Source organism: Equus przewalskii, chromosome 18, assembly GCF_037783145.1.
Source record: "Equus przewalskii isolate Varuska chromosome 18, EquPr2, whole genome shotgun sequence".
In the NCBI taxonomy this organism is placed as follows: Eukaryota; Metazoa; Chordata; class Mammalia; order Perissodactyla; family Equidae; genus Equus; species Equus przewalskii.
In genome coordinates, this window is record NC_091848.1 from 10,045,733 (window position 1) to 10,072,953 (window position 27,221).

Here is a 27,221-nt window from a genome sequence, read left to right on the forward strand (position 1 = left end):
CAGGCAGAGCATGGAGGATTTTCAGGGTGGTGAAATTACTCTGTATACCATTGTAATGGGTGCATGTCATTATACATTTGTCCAAACCCACAGAAAGTACAAAACCAAAAGTGAACCCTAAGGTAAACCGTGGACTTTGGGTGATTATGATGTAGATTCATCAGTTGTAACAAATGCACCACTCTGGTGGAGGATGCTGGTAATGGAGGCTATGCATGTTTCAGGGTAGGAAACATGGGTAATCACCATACCTTCCCTTTAATTTTGTGGTGAACCTAAAACTACTCAAAAATTGTAAACTCTTAATAAATAAAAATTAACTGAGATATCATGTGTGCAAGAACTAAGTAATGAAGGGTTTAATAGAAGTTAGTGTAGGCTTTTAATTAACTAAATTAAATTTCTGAGAAATAATTGGTATCTAGCCCTTTGAACTACTCAGAAGTCCATCATTAGTATCTTGGTTAAATTATTTTTAGTCTAAAAAGTTTCGATAGATGGAAATTTTTCAGTGACCCAGATTTTAAGTGTACAGAAAGAAATCTGATCCTAAAAACACTCCATCTGAGCCAAAACTGCAAACTGTTTCTGAAAGCTAAGTCAATGTTGATCTTTCATTTTACCATTACATAATGACATCAACCAACCTCTTATATCTATGTTATCCCATTAATAAAAAACATTTTAAAGCAGAATCTCAGAGTATTTTCTTCCTATGAGCTAGTAATTTATTTTTATTTCTAAGAACAAGAAACCGTTCCCTTTGACAGATACCAGAAAAATTTCTTTTCCATATTCTGGAATATGGAATTGCAAGTAGAAAACAAATTTTCTTCCCAAAAGTGACAAACAATCAATCTGATAATTTTCTGCACATTGATAATGCCAATACGCACTGGGGGAAGACTAGAGGAATATTCTCAATTTATGAAATTTGACAGAAAAGTGCAATTGTATGATGTACCTGACAGTTCTGTTACTGATTCTTCACGTGTTAGCTTTTTCTAAGTTTGAAAATAAAATTATGTTTTTGCTATAGCTTTGGTTAAAATTTAGGAATCTGCCTTTTGGAAAAAATCCTAAATTATTCAAGAAACCTTATGCCTCGATCAGTATGTGGTTTATGTTATTAATTCTATTATATGCCAGCTTTAATAAATTAGTTGAATGTGCAATTAAAGTATGTGATCTTTTAATACAAGCTTAAAAGAACAAATGCATTAACTTGTCCCACGCAATTAATTCTCATTTTATCAGTGGCTCCTACTTACGTTCTGGGACTAGAATTCATTCATTCATTGCACTGTATTATACACACCGCACGCTGTGGCAGGGAGATTGTGTGGTTATATATTAGGAGCTCTAAGCCTCAGCCTCGGACATGGCACCTCTAACTAGGGATAAAAATGATAACTCTTAGGGCTGTTGTCAGGCTTAGTAGATAGTTTAATGTATTATCATACCAGCAATGACTCTTCTCTGAGGATTTAGCTAAATTCATTTGTTGATATGTGTGTGTATGTGTATACAAGTGTATGTAAGGCTTTCGAGATGTACGTAATTAGCAATTTTAGTAAATTAATCCTATCTATCCGGGCTGGATAGTTGCTAAGTCGATGGTTCTAAGAGACTTCTCAGCGGGTCAAGAATATGCGTAGGAGACTCCACTAACGGGATTATCTGAAGCCCTCAGTTTCATTACCATCACGGTAGCAGATGCTAGCTTTTGGTTTAATATGAAACAGCAACTGTACACACTGTTTCGGCTGCTCTTCCTCAGAGGCACAATATGATACTGTCCTAAGTGAGCCTACGAAAGTAAAGTTTACCTATTCCCAGAAACCAAGATTATTTCATACATACAAGACAGACGTTGTGTCATTGGGAGTCACTGTGGCCTCCATCTCGTCTTGGGCCGCTTGTACTGCTACTCTATGAATTTCAGGGAGGCCGGGGATCTGTATCCTAGACTACTTGGCCGAAGGTAACTCCACAGAAAGGAAGATAAAACAATCCTTAAACTAAAAATGAGCTTGTATATACTATAATTTCAGTATTACAAACTTTCAATTTGTATTAGATTCAGTGCTGAGCAGCAAAATAATTTATCTTTGAGCCATCTTTGGAGGTATATATATATTTAAATATATACGTATGCATATATAAATTTAAATTTTTTATATAATTTTTTTTCCCGAGGAAGATTAGCCCTGAGCTGACATCTGCCAATCCTCCTCTTTTTGCTGAGGAAGACTGGCCCTGAGCTAACATCTGTGGCCATCTTCCTCTACTTTATATGTGGGACGCCTACCACAGCATGGCTTGCCAAGCGGTGCCATGTCTGCATCTGGCATCCCAGCCAGCGAACCCTGGGCCGCCGAAGCAGAAAGTGCACACTTAACTGCTGTGTCACCCGGCTGGCCCCAATAAGTTTAAACTAGTACTAACTAAATTTAGTTACTAAGTTTAGATTTAGTTAGTAGTTTTAGTACGAAAGTACTAATTTAGTTAGTTAGTAACAATTCACATCTGGGTTTTATGCCTGAATTTGCTGCATAATATTTGTGTGACCATAGGCTAGTCATAACCTCTCTCAGGATGTATATGACAGTCCAGATGTATATAAGGCCATCTTACATTAAACAATTCTATTCAGACAGTAGTTATTATTGTTGAAGACACATCCATATTGAGCTAAATTCACAAGCATCTATTTAATACAGCTAGGGAAATTGATTTCATTATAAAACATAGAGGATAAAATAATTAATTGTCAGTCCCTTGGATTGAAAATTTAATTAGTATGGCTTTCATAAAACCTTTTTCCCATAGACAATTTCTTGCAATTTAAATGTAGACCTTCCAAATAAAAACTACTTAACGGTGTTTTAAGGTACGCCCTTTTATTCCTATTAGTCAAGATTCTCTGTCTGGCCATTTCAAAGGAAAAGTTAGTACCCTCGCCGCTCTTAGAACTCCTTATAAAAGTGAAAATTGTATGATCCAGTAGAAAATATAGCCTCATTCAGCCCTTCTTAAGGTAACGTTTGTGAACTTATTTTGCTATGTCTATTTAACTACTGAGGAAGAAAATAAGTAGTTATTGCCTCCAATTGTTTTTGCAAGAAAGCTAATATTCTCAGAAAGTCTGGTTGATTGTCCCAGGTACAGGTTTAGACCTTTAGAAAATCTTCCTGTCTTCTGGAATCCCTTTCAAAGAATGTTCTGAATCACTTCCTTTTGCCTAGAAAGCATTTTCTGCAGCTCCAGTCAGTTCTGGTGAGCTGGTTGTCCTTTAAAAAAAACACGAATTCTGTAAAATTCCCTTCAACCTCTGAATGTTGTAAGATTCAGATTTCACTGTAACCTATATGAAAACTGAACACTAAACCTAAGCGAAAACCTTTAAAAATGTACCCTTTGTAAGAAACTTGACAGCCTTTTATGCATTAAGAAAAGATCATGTGTTTTCAATTAGCAATGTATGAGTATGCAAACACATTTTAAAAATCATTTATTTTTTGCACAAAATAATCCATGTTTTTACTGTAGAAAATACAAAGCATAGATAAGCCAAAAATTAAATTCCTCCATAATATCATCAGCCTTTCAGATTTTTTTTCTAGGCAGAAATAGAAATACCTGTGCATCATTTACCAAAAGGTGTTACGATATACATCTTTTATGGCGCTTTTTCCACTTTACATCATGCCATCAAGCTATGCCTTGTACAATATATGTTGGTCTTTATCATCATTTTAATGGCTGCACAATATTCTACGGAGAAGACATACAATTTACAGCCCCCTACTAATAAAATTTCAATTGTTCCCAATGCTTTGCTGTTTTACATAAACAACCTGGCAACAAACATCCCTGCACATACATCTTTGCTTAGTTGTCCAATTATTTCCTGAAGTAAATTCCCTAGAAAGGGAATCGCTGAGTCAAGGAATTTGCACGTTCTTAAAGTTTTTGGTTATCTTGCCAAATCCTCCTCCAAAAGGTTAAACAAATTTACATTTCCATCCACAAAGTAAGAGATTGCCTATACTCAAGACCCTCACCAAGCTGGAGTATTCTCACGCTTCATAAAACTCACCAACTGGTTGCTAAAAAATAGCTCTAGCAAGCCTAAACACTTACATACTTTCTGGCAAAACAGAGTAATACATTCCCAAAGCAGACACAATTCTTTCAAAATCTGCCAGCTCTTAGAAACGTTACGTTTGTTTTTTCTTGACTTTTTCCTAAAGCAATAGTTTATAACGAAACGAGAAAAGAGAACTTTTCTCCTACTCTCTAAAAAAGGACTTGCCCAAGAGAAGAATACAAATCTCACTTAGAAACTATGGAGAGAGGACAACCCAATTTGGTCAGAAATCTGGATATTTTCTCCCCTGTCAAAGCTGGCAGTGGGTTCACATGTATTGACCCAAGGTTCAACGCCCTCATCTTCTGGTGAGTATTTACCTCCAGATCCTGAAAATTAATGTCAAATGGTGAGTTGCAAGTCACTCAGATAAATACTCCCATCCATTCATCCTTCCATTGGTCTATTCATTAATAAATGTATATTGAGCATGTACACCACACAAGGTAGCATGGGGTAGGTTTATCTATTCAACAAATATTCAACAAACATTTACTAAGTGTCTGCTCCATGCTAAACACTATTCTAAGCACTCAGCACCAGCTTTGAGCCAGAGAGACAAGGTCTATGCTCTTCAAATACTTACACTTCTTTGGGGAGCCTTGGTGTGCTGGTCACAATGAATGACACAGGGTTTTAGGTTACCAAAAGTAACAAAATCACAAGAATCATACTAATCATTTTTTACCTAATTTTAAACTGAAGTTAGCATTTAAGCACGTCAAAAACATTCCGTAAACAAAAATCTCGTACGAACCAGAAATCTTCTTGAGTTTGACAGCTTTTTATCTTTGTTTTCACTTCAGTCATTAGAATTCTGCAAGGCTGCTTTTCCTCTACATGAAAAATAGTTTCTAATAGGATCTCAGAATCTTGTTTTCCACAGAACCTGCTAGTTTTATCAAGCACTTCACTAAAAATAATATTTCTTCTGTCAAATATTGAGCATGATTTTTGGGTAATGTTCTGTGACAGTTGAATGAGTATACACTATCAAAATGCATCCTTTCCCCCTATCTCTATAATTAAATTTAAAATTAACATGCTGCTTTCTCATGCTCCATTCTGTTGCGCTTGCCTCAATGTCCCTTGATTACAAAGCATATTGGTTATACATATGTATTAGGGGTTGCTGTCAAACTCTGCACACATCCTCTGGAGCAGAAGATTAGATAGGTTATTTCAAAACAGACGCATCAGTGTATGTCATGCCCTGAAATTTTCACCTACCAATGAACGTTCATGAGAAATTAAACAACAGAACAGGAGAGACTAGCCTACCAGCCAAGGTTCACATAGTTTTTTTTTTCTTGCTTCAATGGATTTTAGTTGGTTTTGATTTTCATTTACACTATGATATCAATAATTCAAGAGCTCATCAATCTGAACGGAGTTAAAATTTTGTGACTATCAAAGACACAGGCCTTGAAATCCCTGTACTGAATTTAAGGTTTGGAACTAAACTCTCCTGACCCAAAAATTCAAGTTAGATTTCCTAAGCAACTGTTGAATTCAAAGTGAATTGCAGCTGTGAATTTAAAAAACCCAATAAATCTATCTTTTCCTTTTAAATAAAGATGATCAAAATCCCTGAGAAATTTAGCTGTCCATGTGATTTTTCTCTAAAGTCTACAGAAGTTTTCAATTCTCTGCCTTAGACCTAAATCATGTTTATCCCTACCATCTGTTTTGTTTAAGCTAGAAACTTGGGGGCATGAGCCAAGAGACAATTGAGCTTTGTTGATCTTTATCTGGAAATATGACTACAGTGGGATAAACATATACTGTTTTTAAAGACAATTTTAATTTTTTAAGACATTTTTAAAACCAATTGTTATTCCTCATTAGAAACAAAGATTGAGTCATAGAATTTCATGCATCCATGAATTTCATGCATATTAAAGATGGAAGGAAGTTTAGAAAATCTACACCTTCATTTTAGGAAGAAATTGAGGCCCAGAGAATTGGAAGGGCTTCTTTGAAGTCACATAGCTCACTGTTGGCAGAAATAGGCCTGGAACCGAGGATTTCCAATTCCTAACCACTTCCACCACACTACAAACATGTTGACTTCAGCAAAAGCGGATTCTCTCTAGGATAACACGTTCGTCAACAAATGAAATGTGTGTACCCCAATGAATTCATGCAGTTTTGATTTATTTAGAACCTTTAAAGCTTTATGGTGATATACTTAACGTTTACGTATGAACTCTGAATCAATAAAGTAAACATGAAATGACTAAAATGTCAGAAAGATTTCAATCCAGGTTCTAGGGGGAAATCCTTTCAAATAAATTATCAGTTCCTTCCTGCTCTTACATCCTTCTCAAACCAAAGATCTAACAACCCAACCAGTCTCTGGCCATTATTTTCATTGCTTTAATCTCTCATTCTTTCATCCCAGAACATAGCAAAACACTAGCCCTGGAAAGCATCTCCTCCATGCCTACACCCAGGCTACTGAACGCTGATGGACAAAGATGACACAAGTGGGCAGAATGGTGCTGCTATAATAAAATACATGATCTCCAGCCTCAACAGGTCTCTCTTATTCTCCACTTTCTTCAAACTCCGGCTTCATCATCTCCCTGTCCATTGCTAATGGAGAAGTTTGACTCCTAATTCACAGAAATGAAGGAGAAGAATGAAGAAGAGGAGAGCAAACATTAATCATACAGGAACTTCCTCAATTTTCTGCACACCTGTAGAGATTGAATTGCATCTGTAGTCATTGCCTTCCTTCCTGTGACAACAGAAATTCTCCTGTCTCATGGATATGTCCTTCTCCCACTACCTCAGAGAATCTTTCATCGTCCTCTTGCTCTCTGACTCCTTTTCATCAGCATTTATTTTTCTTCAACTTATTTAAACTTAAAAAAAAGAAAAGAAAACAGTTCACCCATTTTTCCTACCCCTCACCCCCCATCTCTTGCAACCGCCAATCCATTTTCCGTATTTATAAGCTTGGTGTTTTGTTTTTATTTTTTCCTCATATAAGAGAGAGCAAATGGTATTTGTCCTTGTTTGTCTGACTTACTTCATTTAGCACAACACCCTTGAGGTCCATTTATGTTGTGGCAAATGGTAAGTTTTCAGTCTTTTTTATGGCTGAATATTCTCCGATGGTATACCACAATTTCCTTACCCATTCACCCATTCACGGTCATGTAGATTGTTTCCATATCTTGGCTATTGCAAATAATGCTGCAATAAACATGGGAGTGCATATATCTTTTTGAATTAGTGTTTTCATTTTCTTTGGATAAATATCCAGAAGCAGAATTGCTTGATTGTATGGTAGTTCTATTTTTAATTTTTTGAGGAAACTCCACACTGTTTTCCATAATGGCTGCACCAATTTACATTCCCATCAACAGTGCACGAGAGTCCCCTTATCTCCACATCCTTGTCAACACTTGTTATTTCTTGTCTTTTTGATAATAACTATTCTAATAGTTGTGAGGTGATATTCCTTTGTTTTTAATTTGGTTTTGATTTTAATTTCCCTGATGATTAATGATGTTGAGCATCTTTTCATGTCCCTGTTGGCCATGTGTATGTCTTCTTTAGAAAAAATGTATGTTCAGATCTTCTCATTTTTAATCACATTGTTTGGGTTTTTTTGTTTTGTTTTTGAGTTGTATGAGTTCTTTGTATATTTTGGATATTAGCCACTTACCAGATATATAATTTGCAATTATTTTCTCCCATATAGTAAGCTATCTTTTCATTTTGTTGGTGGTTTTCTTTGCTAAGGAGAAACTTTTTAGTTTGATGTAGTCCCACTTGTTTATTTTTGCTTCTGTTGCTTTTGTTTTTAGTGTCAGATTCAAAAGATCACCAAGACCTATGTCAAGGAGCTTACTGCCTATGTTTTCTTCTAAGAGTTTAATGGCTTCAGGTCTTGCATTCAAGTCTTTAATCCGTTTTGAGTTAAGTTTTTTGTATAGTATAAGATAATGGTCCAGTTTTATTCTTTTGCATATGGCTGTCCAGTTTTCCCAAAACCATTTATTGAAGAGACTGTCCTTTCCCCAATGTATATTCTTGGCTTCTTTGTCATAAATTAATTGTGTGGTTTAGGTAGATTGCATATATGCATGGGTTTATTTCTGGGCTCTCTGTTTCATTGATCTATGTGTCTGTTTTTATGCCAATATCATACTATTTTAATTACCCCAGTTTTGTAACATAGTTTCAAATCAGGGAGTATGATGCCTCCAGCTTTGTTCTTCTGTCTCAAGATTGGTTTGTCTATTAGGGATTTTTGTGGTTCCATACAAATTTTAGGATCGTTTGTTCTATTTCTGTGAAAAATATAATTGGAATTTTGATAGGGATTGCATTGAATCTATATATTGCCTTGGTACCATGGACATTTTAATAATATTAATTCTTCTGATCCGTGAGCACAGAATCTCTTTCCATTTATTTGTTTCGTCCTTAATTTCTTTCATTAATGTCTTGTAGTTTTCAATATTCAGGTCTTTTACCTCCATGGTTAAATTTATTGCTAGGTATTTTATTCTTTTTTGATGGAATTGTAAATGGAATTGTTTTCTTAATTTCTCTTTCTGATAGTTCATTATTAGCGTAAAGGAACACCACAGATTTTTGTGTATTGATTTTGTATTCTGCATCTTTACTGAATTTTTTTATTAGTTCTAACAGTTTTTTGATGGAGTCTCTAGGGTTTTCTCCATATAATATCATGTCATTTGCAAATAGTGACAGTTTTACTTCTTCCTTTCCAATTTGGATGGCTTTTCTTTTTTCTTGCTTAATTGCTCTGGCTAGGACTTCCAATACTGTGTTGAATAAAAGTGGTGAGAGTGGTTATCCTTTTCTTGTCCCTGATCTTAGAGGTAAAGCTTTCAGTTTTTCACCTGTGAGTATGATGTTAACTGTGGACTTGCCATATATGGCCTTTATTATGTTGAAGTATGTTCCCTCTATACCCACTTTGTTGAAGTTTTTTATCGCAGATAGATGGTGAATTTTGTTAAATGCTTTTCCTGCATCTATTGAAATGACTATATGATTTTTATCCTTCATTTTGTTAATGTGGTGCATCACATTGATTGATTTGCAGATGCTGAACCAGTCTTGCATCCCTGGAATAAATCTCACTTGATCATGGTGTATGATCTTCTCAATGTATTGTTGAATTCACTTTACTAGCATTTTGTTGAGGATTTTTGCATCTACGTTCATCGGGGATATTAGCCTGTAATTTTATTTTGTTGTGGTATCCTTGTCTGGCTTGTCTGGTTTTGGTATCGGGATAATGTTGGCCTTGTAAAACGTGTTTGCAAGAGTTTCCCTCTCTTTTATTTTTTAAAGAGTTTGAGAAGGATTGGTATTGCTTTTTCTTTGAATGTTTGGTAGAATTCACCAGTGAAGACATCTGGTCCTGGGCTTTGGTTTTTTGGGAGGTTTTGATTACTGATTCAATCTCCTCGTTAGTAATTGGTCTGTTCATAATTTATATTTCGTCATGATTCAGTCTGAATAGGCTGAATCCTAGGAATTTATGCATTTCTTGTACGTTTTCCAATATGTTGGCATATAATTGTTCATAGTAGTCTCTTATGATCCTTTTGTATTTCTGTTGTATCAGTTGTAACATCTCCTCTTTCATTTCTGACTTTATTTATTTGAGTCCTCTCTCTTTTTTCTTGGTGAGTCTAGCTGAAGTTTTGTCAATTTTGTTTGTCTTTTCAAAGAACCAGCTCTTAGTTTCATTGATCTTGTTTATTGTCTTTTTAGTCTCTATTTCATTTAAGTTTGCTCTAATCTTTGCTATTTCCTTTCTTCTACTAATGTTGGGCTTCATTTGTTCTTTTTATAGCTCCTTGAAGTGTAAAGTTAGGTTGTTTACTTGAGACTTTTCATGTTTCTTGAGGTAGGCATTTATTGTTATGAACTTCCCTCTTAAAACTGCTTTTGCTGCATTCCATAAATTTAGGTGTATGTTACACTTCTATTTTTATTTGTCTCAAGGTATTTTTTATTTCTCTTTTGATTTCTTCTGTGACTCATTGGTTATTCAGCAGTATGTTGTTTAATCTCCACATATTTTTAAATTTTCCAGTTTTCTTCATGTAATTAATTTCTAGTTTTTTACTGTTGTGATTGTAAAAAGACACTTGAGATGATTCCAATCCTCTTAATTTTATGAAGATTTGTTTTATAGCCTAACATATGATCTACCTTGGAAAATGTTCCACTGCACTTGAGAAGAATGTGTATTCTGTTACTTTTGGATGGAATATTCTGTAAATAATTGTTAAGTCCATCTCGTCTAACATGTCATTTAAGGCTGATGTTTCCTGATTGATTTTCTGTATGGATAATCTATCAATTGATGTCAGTGGGGTATTAAAGTCCCCTAATATTATTGTATTGCTGTCTATTTCTCCCTTTATGTCTGTTAATATTTGCTTTATATATTTAGGTGCTCCTATGTTGGGTGCATAAATATTTACAAATGTTATATCCTCTTGTTGGATTAACCCCTTTATTGTTATTTAATGTCCTTCTTTGTGTCTTATTAAAGTCTTTGTTTTAAAGTCTATTTTGTCAGATATAAGGATAGCTACTCCAGCTTTCTTTTGGTTTTCATAGAATACCTTTTTCCATGCCTTCACTTTTAGTCTGTGTGTGTCCTTACATCTAAGGTGTTTTTCTTGTAGGCAGCACATAGACTTAGGTCTTGCTTTCTTATCCATTCAGTCACTCTATGTCTTTTCAGTGGAGTATTTAGTCCATTTACATAGAAAGTAATTATTGATAGGTATGTACTTCTTGCCATTTTGTTAATTGTTTTCTAGCTCTTTTTATAGTTCCTCTCTGTTCCTTTCTTCTTCTCTTGCTCTCTTCCTTTGTGGTTTGACTTCTGTTAGTGGTATGCTTATATTTCTTTCTCTTTATCTTTTGTGTATTTACTATATGTTTTTGCTTTGTGGTTACCATGAAGTTTACATATAACAACTTTATCTATAACAGTCTATTTTAAGTTGATAACAATTTAAGTTTGACCCCAGTGTAAAGCTCAATATTTTTACTATCCTCCCCCAACATTTTATGTTTTAGATGTCGCATTTTACATTTTTTATCTTGTGTATCCCTTAAGTAATTAATGTAATCATAGTTATTTTTAATACTTTGTCTTTTATTCTTCATACTAGCTTAATAAGTAATTAATCCACTACCTTTACTATATATTTACTTCTCCAGTGAGATTTATTCTTTCATATGTGTTCTTCTTACTAATTAACACCCTTTTCTTTTCAGCTTAAAGAAGTCTGTTTAACATTTTTTATAAGGCTGGTTTAGTGGTGATGTACTCCTTGAGCTTTTGCTTGTCTGGAAAACTTATATCTCTTTTTCAATTCTGAATGATAACTTTGCTGGGCAGAGTAATTCTTGGTTGGTAGTTTTTTTCTTTCAGCACTGAATATATTATGGCACTCCCTTCCAGCCTGCAAAGTTTGTGCTGAAAAATCTACTGGAAGTCTTATGGGGGTTCCCTTGTATGTAACAAGTTGTTTTATTCTTGATGCTTTTAATATTCTCTCCTTGTCTTTAACTTTTGACATTTTAATTATAATGTATCTTGGTGTGGGTCTCTTTGGGTTCATTTGCTTTGGAACACTCTGGACTTCCTGGATCTGGATGTCTGTTTCCTTCCCCAAGGTAGGGAATTTTTCAGCCGTTATTTCCTCAAGTAAGATTTCTGCCCCTTTCTTTCTCTCTTCTCCTTCCAGGTGCCTTATAATGTGAATGTTAGTCCATTTGACGTTGTCTCACAAGTCCCTTAAGCTATCTTCCCATTTTTTCATTCTTTTCTCTTTTTGGTGCTCTGATTGAGTAAGTTCCACTGCCTTGTCACTGAGTTGACTGATTATTTCTTCTTCATCATATAATCTGCTGTTGAACCTCTCTAATGTGTTTTTCAGTTCAGTTATTGTATTCTTCAGCTCTGTGACGTCTATTTGGTACTTTATTATATTTTCCATTTCTTTGTTGAAGTTCTCACTATGTTCACCCATTATTTCGCCCAGTTTGGTGAGAATCTTTATGACCATTACTTTGAACTTTTTATCAGATAAATTACTTATCTTCATTTTATTAAGTTTTCTTCTGAGGTTTTATCTTGTTGTTTCATTTGGAACATGTCCTTTTTTTCATTTTCCTTGGCTCTCTGTGTTGATTTCTATACAGTAAATGAAACAACCACCTCTCTCAGTCTTGAAGGAGTGGCCTCATGTAGGAGTTGAAACTTGTTGTTCAACCCTTTCCCAGCTCTTGGTCATCTCTCAAGCCTCTGTTCCTGTCCAAGCAGCCTATTAAATTTTTAATAGTGACCAGTAGCTGAGGATGTGCTAAGACCTATCAAGGCCCCGAGGAGGAGGATCTCAGCACCTAGATTCAAGCTGACTGGAAGCCAGACCCTCAGGCAGCACCTTATAAAAATATGCAAATATATGCAGTCTTGAGGGGCTGTAAGCATAAGCCCCCCTGGCCACCAGAGCCAAGAAATCTAGAGGTGTCCCCTTGGCGGCAACTGTAAAAATCAAGGCTCTAGATGAGTGCATAAGCTTCTTTCTGAGAGATATCAACAAGCCAGAATAAAGCAGAAGGAGAGTGCCGAGATGGTGTCCACAGCCTACGTTCCTCAAAAATAGCTCTGTAGGCCACTAAATATATGCCAAACCTGAAGCACGCCCCTCAGTCTGAAGCTCCAAGACAAGGAAAGTATCCTCCTTCACAGAAAGACTAGGGGGTGGGCCTCAGTCTGCAGTCTGTGCAGTGCCATGGGGGTGGTGGCCTGCCAAGAACTGTCGCTCCAGTTGCTGCAGTCCTGTGGGACCAGGAACATAAGTCCCACCAGCCATCAGAGTGAGGCAATCAAGGGGCATCCCCTGGGCATCAGCCACAAAAACCGGGCACTAGACATGTGTAAAGCTCCCCTCCAGGAGACACTAGCACTCTGGAGCGTGGCATCAGCGTTTAAAAGTAATCAAGTCACTTAAATCGTTAAATATCTTACCATCTGCCTTTAGCTACTACCCTATCCTTCTCTTTTCAAACAGCCATCTTGAAGGAATCACGTTCACACATTTTCTCAATTTCCTCTCCTCCAACTTTCTCAACCTATTGCAATCCAGCTTCTTTCCTTTCTCCTCCACTGAAGCTGCTCTTACCAAGAAGACTAAAAAGCTAGAGCTAAATGTTTCAGTGGATTCGTTCCAGTTCTTATAAGGCAAAAAATCTACCAAGTTAATATTTGGTGCCAAAATATCTTTGCTTAAGAAAATTTCTTGAGATTCCCGTTTAGTTGGAGAGCAAAACCTGAGATATGTGTAAGACATCAATCAAGAAAGAAAAAGGTTCAAGCTGCTCTAAAGGAAAGGAGAAGAATTTGATATTCATTTTTATTGATTTGGTTGTGTTGTTTGATTAGACTGATGGGGAGAGAAGAGAATAATGGCACAAAGAGGAGGCGGATAGAATGGGAGACAGCAAGATGGCAGAGGGTGGCATGGCAATAAGGGGCCATTGAGAAAATTCCACAAACAATATAGCTAAAATTATGTATATTTTAAACACTTGTTAGCATTTGATGAACTTCCCACCATGTGGCTTCAAGCCACCAGGACACAGTCCCCCACATACACACACACCCTTAATGTCCTCCTCAGGTATTCCGCTGATGAATTTGGCCTTCACCTTGACAGGTTGCTTTGGGAGGCTTCCCTTCCCAGGTAGCTTATAGTAGTCTGATTGCACAACATCAATGATGGGAGCAGCTCCAGTCTTGTGTTTCGCAGCAGCTCTGGTTCCTCTTTAAGTGGTAATGCCTCATACCAACTTTCCCAAAGTAATGTGGCTGATATTTGGCAAAGTGGATCCTTTGGTCCACACCAAATGGCTTTTGACAGGACCAGATATTAAGGACCTTGTGGTGTGGATCAAATGTCCTTTGGACATTTTGAGCAGGACGAAATTTATGCTAATAAAATGTTTTACATAATCAACAAAATGAAATTAAAACAAGAATTTTCTTAAAACCTGAAATTTCATACCTACTGACCTAACTGTGCAACAAACCAATAACATAACCAAATGATAAGAGAAATTAATTTTAGTAACCCTTAAGCCCAGTTCTCTGACCATGTACCCATAGTGAAATATAATGTAAGGAAAAAAATAAACTGCAAAAAATCCTGAATTTGACTATTTTTTTCTTTAGAGAATTGACTTTCTGCAGGAAGGAGCCATGGTTAAAATGCCCATTTTTATTACCACACAGTTTTCCTGGGTCAGAAGCCTAAGCAGAGTCAATTGGGTTCTCTGCTGTGGGTCTCACAAGGCAAAAGTGAAGGTGTTGGCAGAGTGGCTTTCCTTACTGAAGAATCTGCTTCTCAGCTCATTCAGAGTGTTGGTAGAATAAATTTCCTTCTCATGCTTCCCACATGACCCCTGCATCTTCAAGCCAGCAACCACGCATCGAATTCTCTGTTTCAAATCTCTCTGACTTCCTCTTCCTCCAAATTTTTTTAATCCAATACGGTTGACTTTTATTCATTCACATTAAGTCACTTGAAATGATATCTTTTGCATTTAAATGCTCGTTAATGTAAATGGTGAACAAACCAATTTCAGTGGATACTCAATATCACACATGATGTAGTAATTCTGAAACTATCTTGTATGTATAATGGAGTAGATCATATGAGTAAATATATTGAAGCTGCTGGAACAAAGGTTCAAAATGTGAGAGAACAGAATACAAATGATACAAATATGGAATGGCAGAGGATGGGAAAGAACTCTATGATGGTGGAATTGAGTTGGAGATATCAGTATTAATTCATTATTTAAAAATATATATATATATATGTGCAGATAGGTATATATTCTAGCTCTGCAATTGGAAAGGGCTCAAAGCAATGACACCCCAATAGCAATCAGCACAGAACTACCCAGATCTTGCTTTTTTAAATACCATTCTCCAATTAAAGGTGCTGAGGATTCCTGGAAAAAGAGCTGACTCCAGGTCTAGGGCAGAAACATAATCTTGTGCTAGAAAGCAAGGAGGTGATAAAAGATGGATGGAAACATGTTAAAAAGGACAGAGGAGCTGACCTGAAGGGGCTCACAAGGCCAACTTTGGAGCAAATTTAGTATCAGAAATAATAATGATGGTAATAGATGATAGTGCATTGAATAGAATAAATGAATCCAGAGTCTGTAGTAACACTCAAGATATACAGAGAAAGAGAAGGAGAAGGAGAAAGAGAAGGGAGTGAAAAAGAAGAAGGCTCTCTCTTACACAGAAACACTGTATTGAAAATAAATAACAATCAATAGAATTTGTCACCATTTCCCAACCACCAATGTAGTCATAGTTTCAAGCAAAAACCATCAAGCAATGCTCAAACCAATGGAAACTTGTTGAAAAATCCTACAACACAGTATCAAAGTATCACCCCACAGGTACCTTTACAAAGCAGAACTCTAGCAGAACCACTTCAGTCAAGGGATCCAACTTATAGCATCACCAATAAAGGGACAAATTGACATGATGTGTCCCCGATTGTTGTGTAAGAGGTGGACATAACATCTCTTATACAATATCCTTGCCAAATATGTTAAACTTGCATCTAATAGCAAATAATAAATTAAAGAATCCAGATTGTGAGATGCTTTAGACATCTGAAACGACTCTTCAAAAATGTCCATGTCATGATAGATGAGAAAATGTAGAGGAACTCTTCTAGAAGGAAACCAAAGAGACACGTCAATGAAAGTAAATGTGTGATCCTGGATTAAATCTGTAATTAAAAAGAAAAAAACTATAACAGACATTACTAGGAGAGATGAGAATATTTTAACATAGACATTTTTATTAGGTAATGTATGAAGTTACATTTCCTTGGTATGATAATTTTCTTATGGTTATTTGGAAGAATGCCCTTGTTCCTAGGAGATAGATTTTGAACTAATTAGTAGTAAACTTTCATGATATCTGAACTTACTTTTAAATGATTGAGGTAAAGCCATGTGCTATGTTTGTATGTTTATGTTCCCCCAAATCCACGGGTTGGAATCCTAACATTCAACGCCATGGCCTTAGGAGGTGGGGCCTTTGGGAAGTGATTGGGTTGTGGAGCCCTCATGAACGGGATTAGTGCTCTTGTAAGAGACCCCACTGAGCTCTCTAGCCCTTTCCACCATGTGAGAACACAATGAGAAGTCTGCAACCTGGAAGAGGGCTCTCACCCTACCGTGCTGGCACCCTCATCTCTGACTTCAAGCTTCCAGAACTGTGAGAAATACATTTCCATTGTTCATAAGCTACCCAGTCTGTGGTATTTTGTTACAGAAACCTGAATGAAGTAAGATACCATGTATGTATATACACAGAGAGAGAGAAAGATAAAACAAATACAGAAAAATGTTAACAAGTGTTGAATCCTGATGGAGGGTATATGAGTATTCACTGTACTCATCTTTCCACTTTCAACACTTCTGTAGGTTTGACATTTTTCAAAATAAAAAGTTCAAGGGGAAAAAGTACTCGCTTCTCCGCCTATGTTCCCTAACTCAATACATGTTACTACCTTACTCAGCACACTCAATTGGTCAACAAGTCCTGTGCACTGTAGCTCCTGAATATCACTTGAATCTCTCCACTCATCTCTTCTGCCCCTGCAGGCCCCTGTCCCAGCCTTCTAAGTGCCCTTTCTGCCTCCTCTCTGTCCTGTTCCCACTCCAAACCATTCTCAAAAAAACACGGCCTTAGTTATCATTTCCAAAATACCAATCCCATCATGTCACTTCCATGATTAAAACAGTGTCTCTCTACAGCCCCTAAAATAAATGTCAGTTTCTAACACAGCTCCCTAAGGGCCTGCTGATGGTTCCAGCTTGGTGGTCCAGCCTCATCTTCTGTTCTTTTCCCCTTTATGGATGAGTTATCTGACTCCTGCAAATGGATCCCTGAAAGCACCACGCTGCTCTGCCCAAGAGAACTCTGCCCTTGGTATCCTTTTTTCCAGAAAACGACTTCCCCAACCCCCATTCACCTGCCCGTGTGATGCCCTTGCAGCAGATGGCAGCTGGGATATTACTTCCTCCAGGAAGCCTTCCTGGAGTCCCCTCCCCAGTGTGAGCCATGTGCTCCCCGACACTGTTCTCTCCTCAGGGCACTGAGCGATTACCGAGTTACTGTGGGTTTGCTTGTTGGTATACCCCTTGGTGAGGGAAGGTCTGGCTCTAAGTGGTTTCCAAATTCCAGAGGGCAGACATTTAATAAATATCTGTTGGAAGAATGAGTAAATGAACGAATATATTGTTAACATGCTCTTCCATATTGTAGAAGAGCTGCTCATCCGTTCTACCAATAATATAGCTAGTTTGGGGAGGGGGTCAGAGGAGTGAACAATGGCCAGGTTATAGAGTAACACTGTGTAAAATAACATTGGAAAATTAGAAATAAGTTTGAGTAGAGTTAAGTTTAGGGTTGTTTGTTAAGGGACACAAAAATGGATATGAGCCCACTTGGGGCGATGTTCTGGCTCTGCCAACAACTCGAAGGGACTTGGACAAATCCCTTTGTTTAGAGTTTTGTTTCCTCGCCTGTAAAATGAGGGCAATGACGCACTTCTCCATCCCCTCTCAGTGCTAAAATTCAGTGAAAGGAAGCTGATGGAGAAGCACTACTTACTAGGAGGACCAAGTGTCTATAAAAGGTACTGCTTTTAAATTCAGCATCATTAGACAGACATTTAGAATAGTACCACAGATTCTTTAGGTTATTAAGAAATGCTGACATTTTAATAACAGTTAATATTGAATTATGTATAGATGAGGTGCCCACAAAACCATTTGCTATAGCTTATCCAGTTACAAACAAGTTCTATTTTTCCCTAGTCGATACCTCTACATACACACAAATGCACACACATTTTTCATTTAGAATATGATTATGCATTTTTCTGCAATTTTATTATTGTCACTGAACAGTAAGTCTTGGCAATTTTATACACCTTTCTTATTCTTTTAATAGCTGAGTAGTAAGAGTATACCATAATTTATTTATCCATTCATTTATTGATGAATATTTGGGTTTCTTAAATATTCCATTTTATAGACAACATTACAATGAATGTCCTTGCACATATATTTTTTCTGCACATGTTATAATTCATTTAGAGTAGCTTGTAGAACTGGACTTTCTGGTTCAAAAAGCATACATTTGATACATTTTTACATTTGATATATTCTGGAAAATTGCCTACCAAAAAAGCTTTGACAATTTACAATCTTAGTAAGTGTGTCCATTTCCCTGATTCTTTGCCAACAATAAATGTTATTGATCTTTTTAATATTTGGCAAACTGATGAATGAAAAAGAATGTCTTCTTTTCAGTTAGAGTTTCAAATCAAATTCCTAATGAGATGAGTATCTTTTCATGTGATTAGCATCGATTTATGTGGCATTCTTCCCTGAATGCATAAAATACAATAATATATATAAATATATTATATGTAAAATAAAACTATATGTAATATGTATATGAACATATATGGATAGAAATGTATTAAAAATACACTGGAAAGATGCAACATGACGAGCAGTTACCCAGGGCGGTGCAGTGGCTGAGAATGGGCCGTAGAAAGAGGGGAATTTCATGTGTAATTTTGATTTTTTACAATGAGAAAATGTATTCTTTCTTTTTTTTAATCATAAAGGGACTGTTAAGTAAACAGGAATCATAAAAATGAACAAAATTGTATCTGACTGGCTATATCCTCCTGTTCTGTGTTTGCTTCTCCTACGTCTAATTCCAGGAAATAAACCTGCTTCTTTATTTATTGTATCCGCTCCAGCTGTTTCTCTATCTCCTGGAGGTTTCCCCTAAGATCTCATCTTAGACACTCTCTCTCCCCACCAGATCCCTCATTTGTGCCGTGGTCTCTGCCCTCCAGGATCTATGGATCTCACACTGACCTCTCTGCCTGCCTCACCCTTCTACTTGGCTTTAAATAAATACTGGCTTTGTATTAATCAGAGCACCATCATTAGAGCAACAAAAAGAACATACAAGAAGCAATGAAAAGAGAAAACAGGGTCCCGGTAAGGTGCTAATCCAGTCTGGGTGGTGAGTGAAGACTTTCCCAAGAGAGTGATATTTAAACATGAAGTATGAGTAGGAGTTAGCTGGGAAATTGGGGTGTGAGGAGTGCCAGGAGACAGAGCATTCGATAGGCCCTGAAACAAGAATACCATTAAAGCATTCAAGTAACTAAAACACCACCAGCATGACTGAAACAATTTGGGTCATGTTCCAGTGTTAGATAATTTTGTGACTGACTTGTTGGAACCGTAAATCCAGACGAAATAACTGTGAGGAGGGGAAAGCGGCTTGGAGGGGAAGGGAAAGATTCCCCTGAAAGGAATGGCTGTTCCCATTCTTTACAGTCCTAGGGAAGGAATGAGGTCATAGACTAGAGAGAAAATTTTCTAGGGAATAATTTTCCAATATTTTCTAGTATCTCTGAGGCCAAGAATCAGTTCGGCCTCCAGGCCATGAGGTATGACGAGCGGTCTGATATGCTTCTAGGGGGATTAAGCCACTGAGAATAGCCCCTTGGCCGTATAAATGCGGCCAGAGAGAGGAAATGGAACAAGTTAGCAGGATGCCATGAGAAGGATCCCAAACAGCATTGTCCAATAGAACTTTCGGCGATGATGAAAATGTTCTGTAATCTGTGCAGTCCAGTATGGCAGCTACTAGCCACATGGAGCTACTGAGGACTTGAAATGTGGTTGGTGCTTGTGAGGAACTGAATTTTTTATTTTATTAAATTCTTATCTTTATTTTATTTTAAATTCAGAAGCTTCCTATTTTTAGCAACTGAGTTGGTGGGTCTTGTGTCATCATTGGGTATGCTACATACTTGGTAAAACGTGACAAACATGATGTCAAAATGGCACAAGTTACAGTTCTTTCATTGTCTGTTTTTTTCATTTTTCCTTTTAATTCTCAGAAAATTTGAAAAAGTAGGCTATGCTTTGGTCCACAGGTGTGGCTAAGTTGATGCACTACAAATGAATAGCAATAGGCATGCGTCTTTGCTTCTTTCTCCCTCCTGTATAACAAGCCTTTGGTTTGCCCTCTCTGCCCCAGTCCTGGCCCTAGCTCAAGGTTGAAGCATTTGTTCACCAAAAGCACTCTTCATCACCCCTCTGATCCAGATCAATTTTTATAAGCACTTGTCACAAACGACACAGAGAAATTGGAAAAGGTATGAAGCTGTTAGAATTTGTCACAAAATTCAACACAAAGGCAGAAGTGTTCAGGAAGACCAATTTTTCACTTGTGTTGACACACAACTTCCTTGCTTGTGCTTTGGCGATGACATCGTTTGCTAACCTCACCCATGAATTCTAGCAAGTCCGACAAAACCACCAGAGCATTCCTCTGTCACTTCCAATCTTGCCAGCTGCAGTGGGATTGGGTTTGTCTCCATGCTATTACCTTCACGCTGAGGAGGGGGCCCTGCAGAGCTGCACTGGTTTGCTGCTGCCATCAAAAATAGGTTTTCTGACTCTACTAAGAGAGGTGGGGTGAGAAATGCTCTGACCTGCTGCCTTTGTTCAGCAGGTGATGAATTGACTGCAATCTGCACTATACAATAGAGTCTGAGATTAAGCTTTACCTGTTTACCTTCTTACAAACCTCTACTGAGATGCCTTTAGAAAGGAAAAAATAATAAAAAAGCAATAGTTTATTCTTATCTTTTCCCTTTTTTCTTCCCTCTTTCCCTGCATTGATTTTATTGTAGGAGTTGTTGATTATTTGCTGCTTATGCATTCATCCCAAATTACAGGGCACAGCACCTGTGTGCTATTGACTTAACATGTTCATTCTGTCAATGAAGTCTTTACCCCATTCGATTCCTGTTCCTTCGAGCAACAGCACAAATGGGGGTTGCCTTGTGGCAAGTGGCGCCCATGCCAGACAATGGGCAGGAAAGTCGACAATCTATCCCTGAGCCTTGATTCTGTCCCATGGGGTAATTCAATTAAATATTTTTCAGCTTCATTCTCCTTATGTGTAAATGGGAAATAAAAGTGTCTGCCCCGACTATATTCCAGGTTGGTGAGAGGATCAAATAACATAACACCTACAGAAGGGCTTTATAAAATCTTGCCATACTTGACAGATATTAATTTTTTATTCATCATTTTTACCTCCACTGATTTCCAGAAAGAGTTGTAGTGCAGTTACAACACATGGTACATAGGCGGTTGGACCATTAAAGCAAAGATAAAAGAACAAGAGTCACATAATCAAAATAGCAGATAATTGTTCCAGAAAAATCTGTGTTAAAATAGTTGTGTCCATTGAACACTAAATTTAGCTTTGAACTTCCTGGCAGCGAAAGCAAAATACCAAACACCATCAGGCACATGACTCTCCTTAATCTATGACATAAAGCAGGTTGGTTTGTTAGGGGAGACAGAAATTTTCCTACCATTAAACTCTAAGGATCGTAGGTGAGACTATTTTCCGGGCACACACCTGTCTGCACACACTTGTTTTCTGGGCACACACTGTCTACACTTTCCAGCTGCCCTTGCAGTAGGGATGTGAGCCTCGTCTACACAGACCTTTCCCACGTGCTCCTTCATCTCTTCCCCCTGCTAACTAGCTTGATGCTTGGCAAGCATGGAAGGTGGAAGATGGAGGGAAGGGGCCTGGGTACCTGAATTCCTACCTGGAGCTTCCCGATCATGAGAAATATCTGCTTTCTACCTCATATGAGCAAGAAATAAACCTCTATCATGTATAAGCTACTGTATATATTTTATACAGATTGTATACCCTAAAACAATAAAGATTTTCTAGCTTAAAACTTCAATGGGTAACATGATATACAGAGTTTTTAACAGTTTTATCAGTTTTGACTAAAAAAAAATTTTAATGATCTTCATAGACTATCTCACATTTTGTCAGAGATGAGCAAAAGCTAATGGTAGGAAAAGACTAAATGAGACTTTGTGTGCTCCCCTCAGAGCCTAGCCTGCCTGGTAGCATATCAGAATACTCCTGATTCTCCTGTTGGAGCAAAGAAGCATTGTTCACAGGCCCTGCTGGAGAATCTGTCTACATGTATCTTGGGAATTTTATAAAACAATCAAGTATGAGTATATCATAAATTCTGAGGATGTAATCATTTTATTGCACCTCAAGCACAATTTTTGGTCCTGCAGAATTGCCTCCTGAACTTCTCTGATCTCCTGGGAACAGGTTAGCACAAGCACATTGCATTTAGGTACTGTTCAAAACAAGTCTGTTCTGGGAATCCCCTGAACGTCTCGGGGACTTCCTGCTGGGATTTTTACTGTGCCTTTCTCACACTGAACTGTTTTGTCCCTTCCTACTCTGAGCATAAACAGCTTACCTTTTACACGTGGTTTAGGAGGTTTCCTTTCTAGCTATTTAAGCTAAAGGTTTAGCAGGGCTTGGGCAAATGGCAGCATGGAGTAGACAGGGTAGGGTCTGCCCCTGGCTCTGGGCTCACACCCTGGGCCGGAACAGATGTGCCAGGAGGTGATACAGACACAGTTGATGACAGAGGCAGGTCGAAACACAACCCAGTGAGTCCAGCAGTGTAGGCAAACTATAGTCTCAGGTCAAAAGAGGCCACAAGGCATCCAGGATCAAGGAGCAGAATGTCCTGGCATACAGAGGTCAGCAATAGAGAATTCAAGGAAAGAAATACTCAGACACCTACATAGCCAGATTCTCCAAAGAAAGTCAATATACATCAGGTCTCAAGGGAGTTTTTCTAAAATTCTGTTTCCATTGGACCTTAATCTCTCCTCCTCAGCATTCCTGTAAAATCAGCAAACCACAGCCATCCTTCCTCACACAATAGCTGGCTTTTGAAGTATCTAAGAAAATGTAAAATATGGTTGACATCAAAATAATATGAATATCCAGAGCCCGTGTCATTTCTCTAAGCATTGCAAGTACTACAGGAAAGTGTGAGTAACACCATGTTACAATTCTATGAATAATACAAGTTTCAGCCCCTTCAGGCTGATATATGGCTTTTTGGACACCATCACTTGAAAGAAAATGAAATCTGCAAGTTACTTTTCTAGTACTTCTATCCAGGTAATTTCTTTGTTCTAAAGAAGAGGATTAAGACATCAATTAGAATCTTTTTCGCATGCTAATAAAATACAAAATAAGAAATGGAAAGATGACGCTTTTGTACTCTTCTTTGTGAATTTATGTCTTTACATAAATTCTTATTGTTTCTACTTCATACCACAACCAAAAGGAATGTAGAATCATAGTTGTGAGTGTTATTCAAAATTTAATTTTCTTCAGGAAATGACTGAGTTAGAATCAAGAGAACGTTGGAGGCCATGTGGGTCAATCTCTACTCACTAAATATTTAACACCAATGTTAACTGAGTACTTACTCTGTGTCAAGCACTCTTTCAAGTGCTTTCCGGATAATATCTCATTTAATCTTCACTACACCCCTATTATCCTCATGTGAGAAATAAAAGAAACTGAGGCCCAGAGAGATTAAGAGATTTGCACAAAGTCACATTGTAAGTGGCAAAACTGGGATTCAAATCCAGGAAGTCCAACTCCTAGTTCTTAAACCCTAATGATTCTGACCCATTTATGCCATCGTACAATAAATGTAAGTATTACTTGCTTTATTCCTAAGTGTTACTACTAAGATTTATATGGTATGGAATACTTCATTTGGAAATATATGTGAAACACTTGCTACACAATTCAAAGATCCAACTTCTCATCTTCCAGTTAAGCATTGCAATTGCTATTTAAGGAGATGGACTTTCCCTAATATCTGACAACTCTTCAGCCCCAAATAAGCAATCTGTGTACAAAAAACAAATAAGGGAGAAAGGGATCTAGTGCCAGAATCTTGGCATTTCCAAGAGCATGCCTTTAGTGATCGGACCACAAATCACTGCCATTGGAGTTCTGTGTTGCAGGACAGCCTCTGCATGCAATGTTTCCTTTTACAGCAATCTCGGCCTGTGGCCTGCGAGCCTAATGCTCATAACAGATGGGTTGGACTCCATCGAAATTGTCTAGTGTCATTCTTCTCTAGGTGTCCAGACTGTGTTTGGAAATCATGTTTTCTCAAGGGCCTCACTTTTAGTCCTGCTTGCACATTTGCCATTGGACTGTTCCATTTTGTGTCTGTTAAAAATGGATGGACTTCATTTTTTCTTGAAAACATATGTCAAAGCTGAATTTTTTTAAAAAAAAATTGTCGTTAGATTCTCTATGTTCATATAAGCTCTGAATTACAATCTCTTCTTCCCTTTGTCCATCAGTAGTCCCTGCTTTTCCAACCGGTAATTTCAAAATAAGTGATCCAGCCTTTGAAATGTTTAAAGTCAAAAAACAAAAATCCTGAGGTTGAATTGTCCCGTTTCACTTGGGTTCACTGCAGACTAATCAGTAGTTTGAAAAGAATATCCACCCCCAAACTTCTGCAGCAGTTTCACTCTCCATCACATCAACTCTATAATGTTGACTCTCCTAATAGACCCTACCATTCAAATTCTTTGAGTTCTGAGCACCAGAACAAAACTGCCACGTTCCTGTTCATTTCATTCCAGAGTCAAAGCTGTCATAATCTGCTGTTATGTTTTTTTGAACGTCCTCAAGCTGTCAAAATGTTTGCTATGTCTATCAAAATATGCCAAATTCATTTGGGGCATTGGACATGAGAGCAATGAAATCTTTCAGACAAATGGCGTTGGATGAATAGCAAATATATGAAGATTAAAATGAGAAAAGTGCAGGGCAGAGCGTATCTTTGTTACTAAATATGATAGATTCTATTATAAAGAAATAATTGATACTATTGAGACATTAACTTAAGAATACTGGTAGAATCTAACTTGTTCATAACTTATTATACAACTAGCTTGTTATATAACTAACGTACGCTTGTTATACTACTAACTTGTTATATAAAACAAGGCATAGCAGAGTTTTTCAGTGGTTACTGACTCTTTTTTTTGGATCACTAAAGATTAAAATTTGTGCCAATTAGATTTCATCAGCCTTTATTAATTTCAAGGTGTTATTCTAAAATATTGTACGTCTGTTTCAAATTAATACAGATACTCCCAAGCACCCCCAGAGGACCTTCTGAAGCCCCGAGATCATCTTTTAGCAAACATAATGAAGTAGAAAGGATGAAGGCTCACGCCTACCCAGATTCCACAGCACGGAAGAGCACTTCCTCCTAGTCTCACGAGAAACTAAAAATCATTTTGATGTATGCTGTTCATCATGCATAGCTACAGAATTTCAAATTAATTAATGAAGATAGAGATAAGGAAATTATTCATTTATAGTTAAAATTCCTAAGGTTTATTTTATATGTAAAATTAAAGTGAAAACTAGGTTTTGTTTTGATTGGCATCGCTCCAATATTTATAAAAAGAGAGGGAGACTGGTCCCTCGCATGGGATCTTGGGACAATGAAGGGCCAAAATCAGCTTTGAGATGGAGCTGTGTCACTTGGGGTGAGGCAGTGAGAAGTTTTGCAAACTGGAGGTGCGCATCTGCCTTTCCAGAATTCTACTTCCATGTTGTTACTGGGAGTCATCTTAGAGATCTGGCTGTCCCGATCCACAGCCATAACTTTTGGGTTTCCAAAAATATATTGATCTCTAAGGAAAGTTTTGTCCCAGAATTTCCCTTCCTTGATAGTAATGATTATTCAATGGCAGCAATTTCAAAGTAAATATTATTTGGCCCAAAGAACTGAGGGCTAAAATGACTCTGTTGTTAAATCCGAGCCTAATTCTTTTCAAGGCCCTGTTTTAACCATTAAACACAGAAACAATTTTAAGAGGAAAAGCCCTCTCTGTTTCATCCTAGTCTCCTTCATGAACAGCTCCAACTCTCCTGTAAATATGATGAGCGCTTACCTCAAAGGCCCTCTGTATCTTGACAAAGTCATCCACCCCGAGCTGGTTTTCGAGCAGAGCTGGGCCGTGATCTTCACCTTCAGTAACTCCTTCTGTCCTCTCAAGGCCCTTTGGCCCAGGCTGAGACCCCTTGTTCAACTCAAGCGCAGCGTTCTGGTAACTCATCATGGCTTCATCTCTTTTCAGCAGCCTTCAACTATTTCTATATGGTTTTTTTTTTTTCTTTTTTCCTTCAACAGGTACCTTTGAGAAGAAACCCATCTTAGCAATAGAATTCCAAAGTGAAAGTGCATTTCAAGGCACACAGTTGGGAGGCAAAATGTTGAGGCCGAGAGGTAGGGACCGAAGGCTCTCAACCACCACACATCCTTAATTCCACAGTTTATTTTCAAAATTCACAGTCAAATCATTTTAAAACACCCCCTTCTTATAGTCTGTTTAACCTGGCTTGATTATAAATGTATGAAGTTTCCCCCATGTTTATAGCAACTGACACAGAATGCAGCTTCTAATCCCCATTTTAAATGCACTAGAAATGCAACTTCTCGAAATCTCTTTGGCTAACCTTCCTTCTGGTAAGATGTGGTTTTAAACCCCATTTTCTTGTCTGGAGGCGTTAGATGGCACACCTATAGGTTTCCGTCCCAAGGAAGTGATTGCCTCGGAAGGCCACCAGCCCAGCAATGTGGAACTGTTTGTTTTTTTCATCTGTTCCTGCTGCCTTTGATGTTTCCTGGCAACCAACAAAAAGCCAAGGAAAACTTTTCCTTTTCCTCCTCCCTCCACCCCGCAGCTAATGACTGACCTGAAGGTTTGAATATATAATGTAAACGTTGAGGTTTTTTTCAAAGGACAATTCAGCCCACTCTTTTTTTATTAAACTTCATCGCTATGTTATTTAAAGACAACTTTTATAAATATATTTTCTATGAAGCATGTTGTGTATTATGAAACGATGATTAGCCAAAGAAAAGAGCATGGCATGTAGGAATTTTATGTTTTCCACATAGGAAATGTTTTATTCTTATTTAATAAGAAT

At 37.4% G+C, this 27,221-nt stretch overlaps 1 protein-coding gene across 1 annotated transcript in view; it reads right to left on the reverse strand.

The window, feature by feature from the left end:
* LOC103558415 (cilia- and flagella-associated protein 337-like) overlaps positions 1-26,882 on the reverse strand; it is a 63,563-nt gene extending 36,681 nt beyond the window's left edge. The window contains exons 1-2 of the transcript XR_011529066.1: positions 26,748-26,882; positions 26,183-26,425 (exon numbers count right to left, since the gene is read on the reverse strand). The gene's annotated coding sequence lies outside the window, so the exon portion shown is untranslated. The remainder of the gene's footprint in view (positions 1-26,182; positions 26,426-26,747) is intronic.
* Between the last annotated feature and the right edge of the window lie 339 nt (positions 26,883-27,221).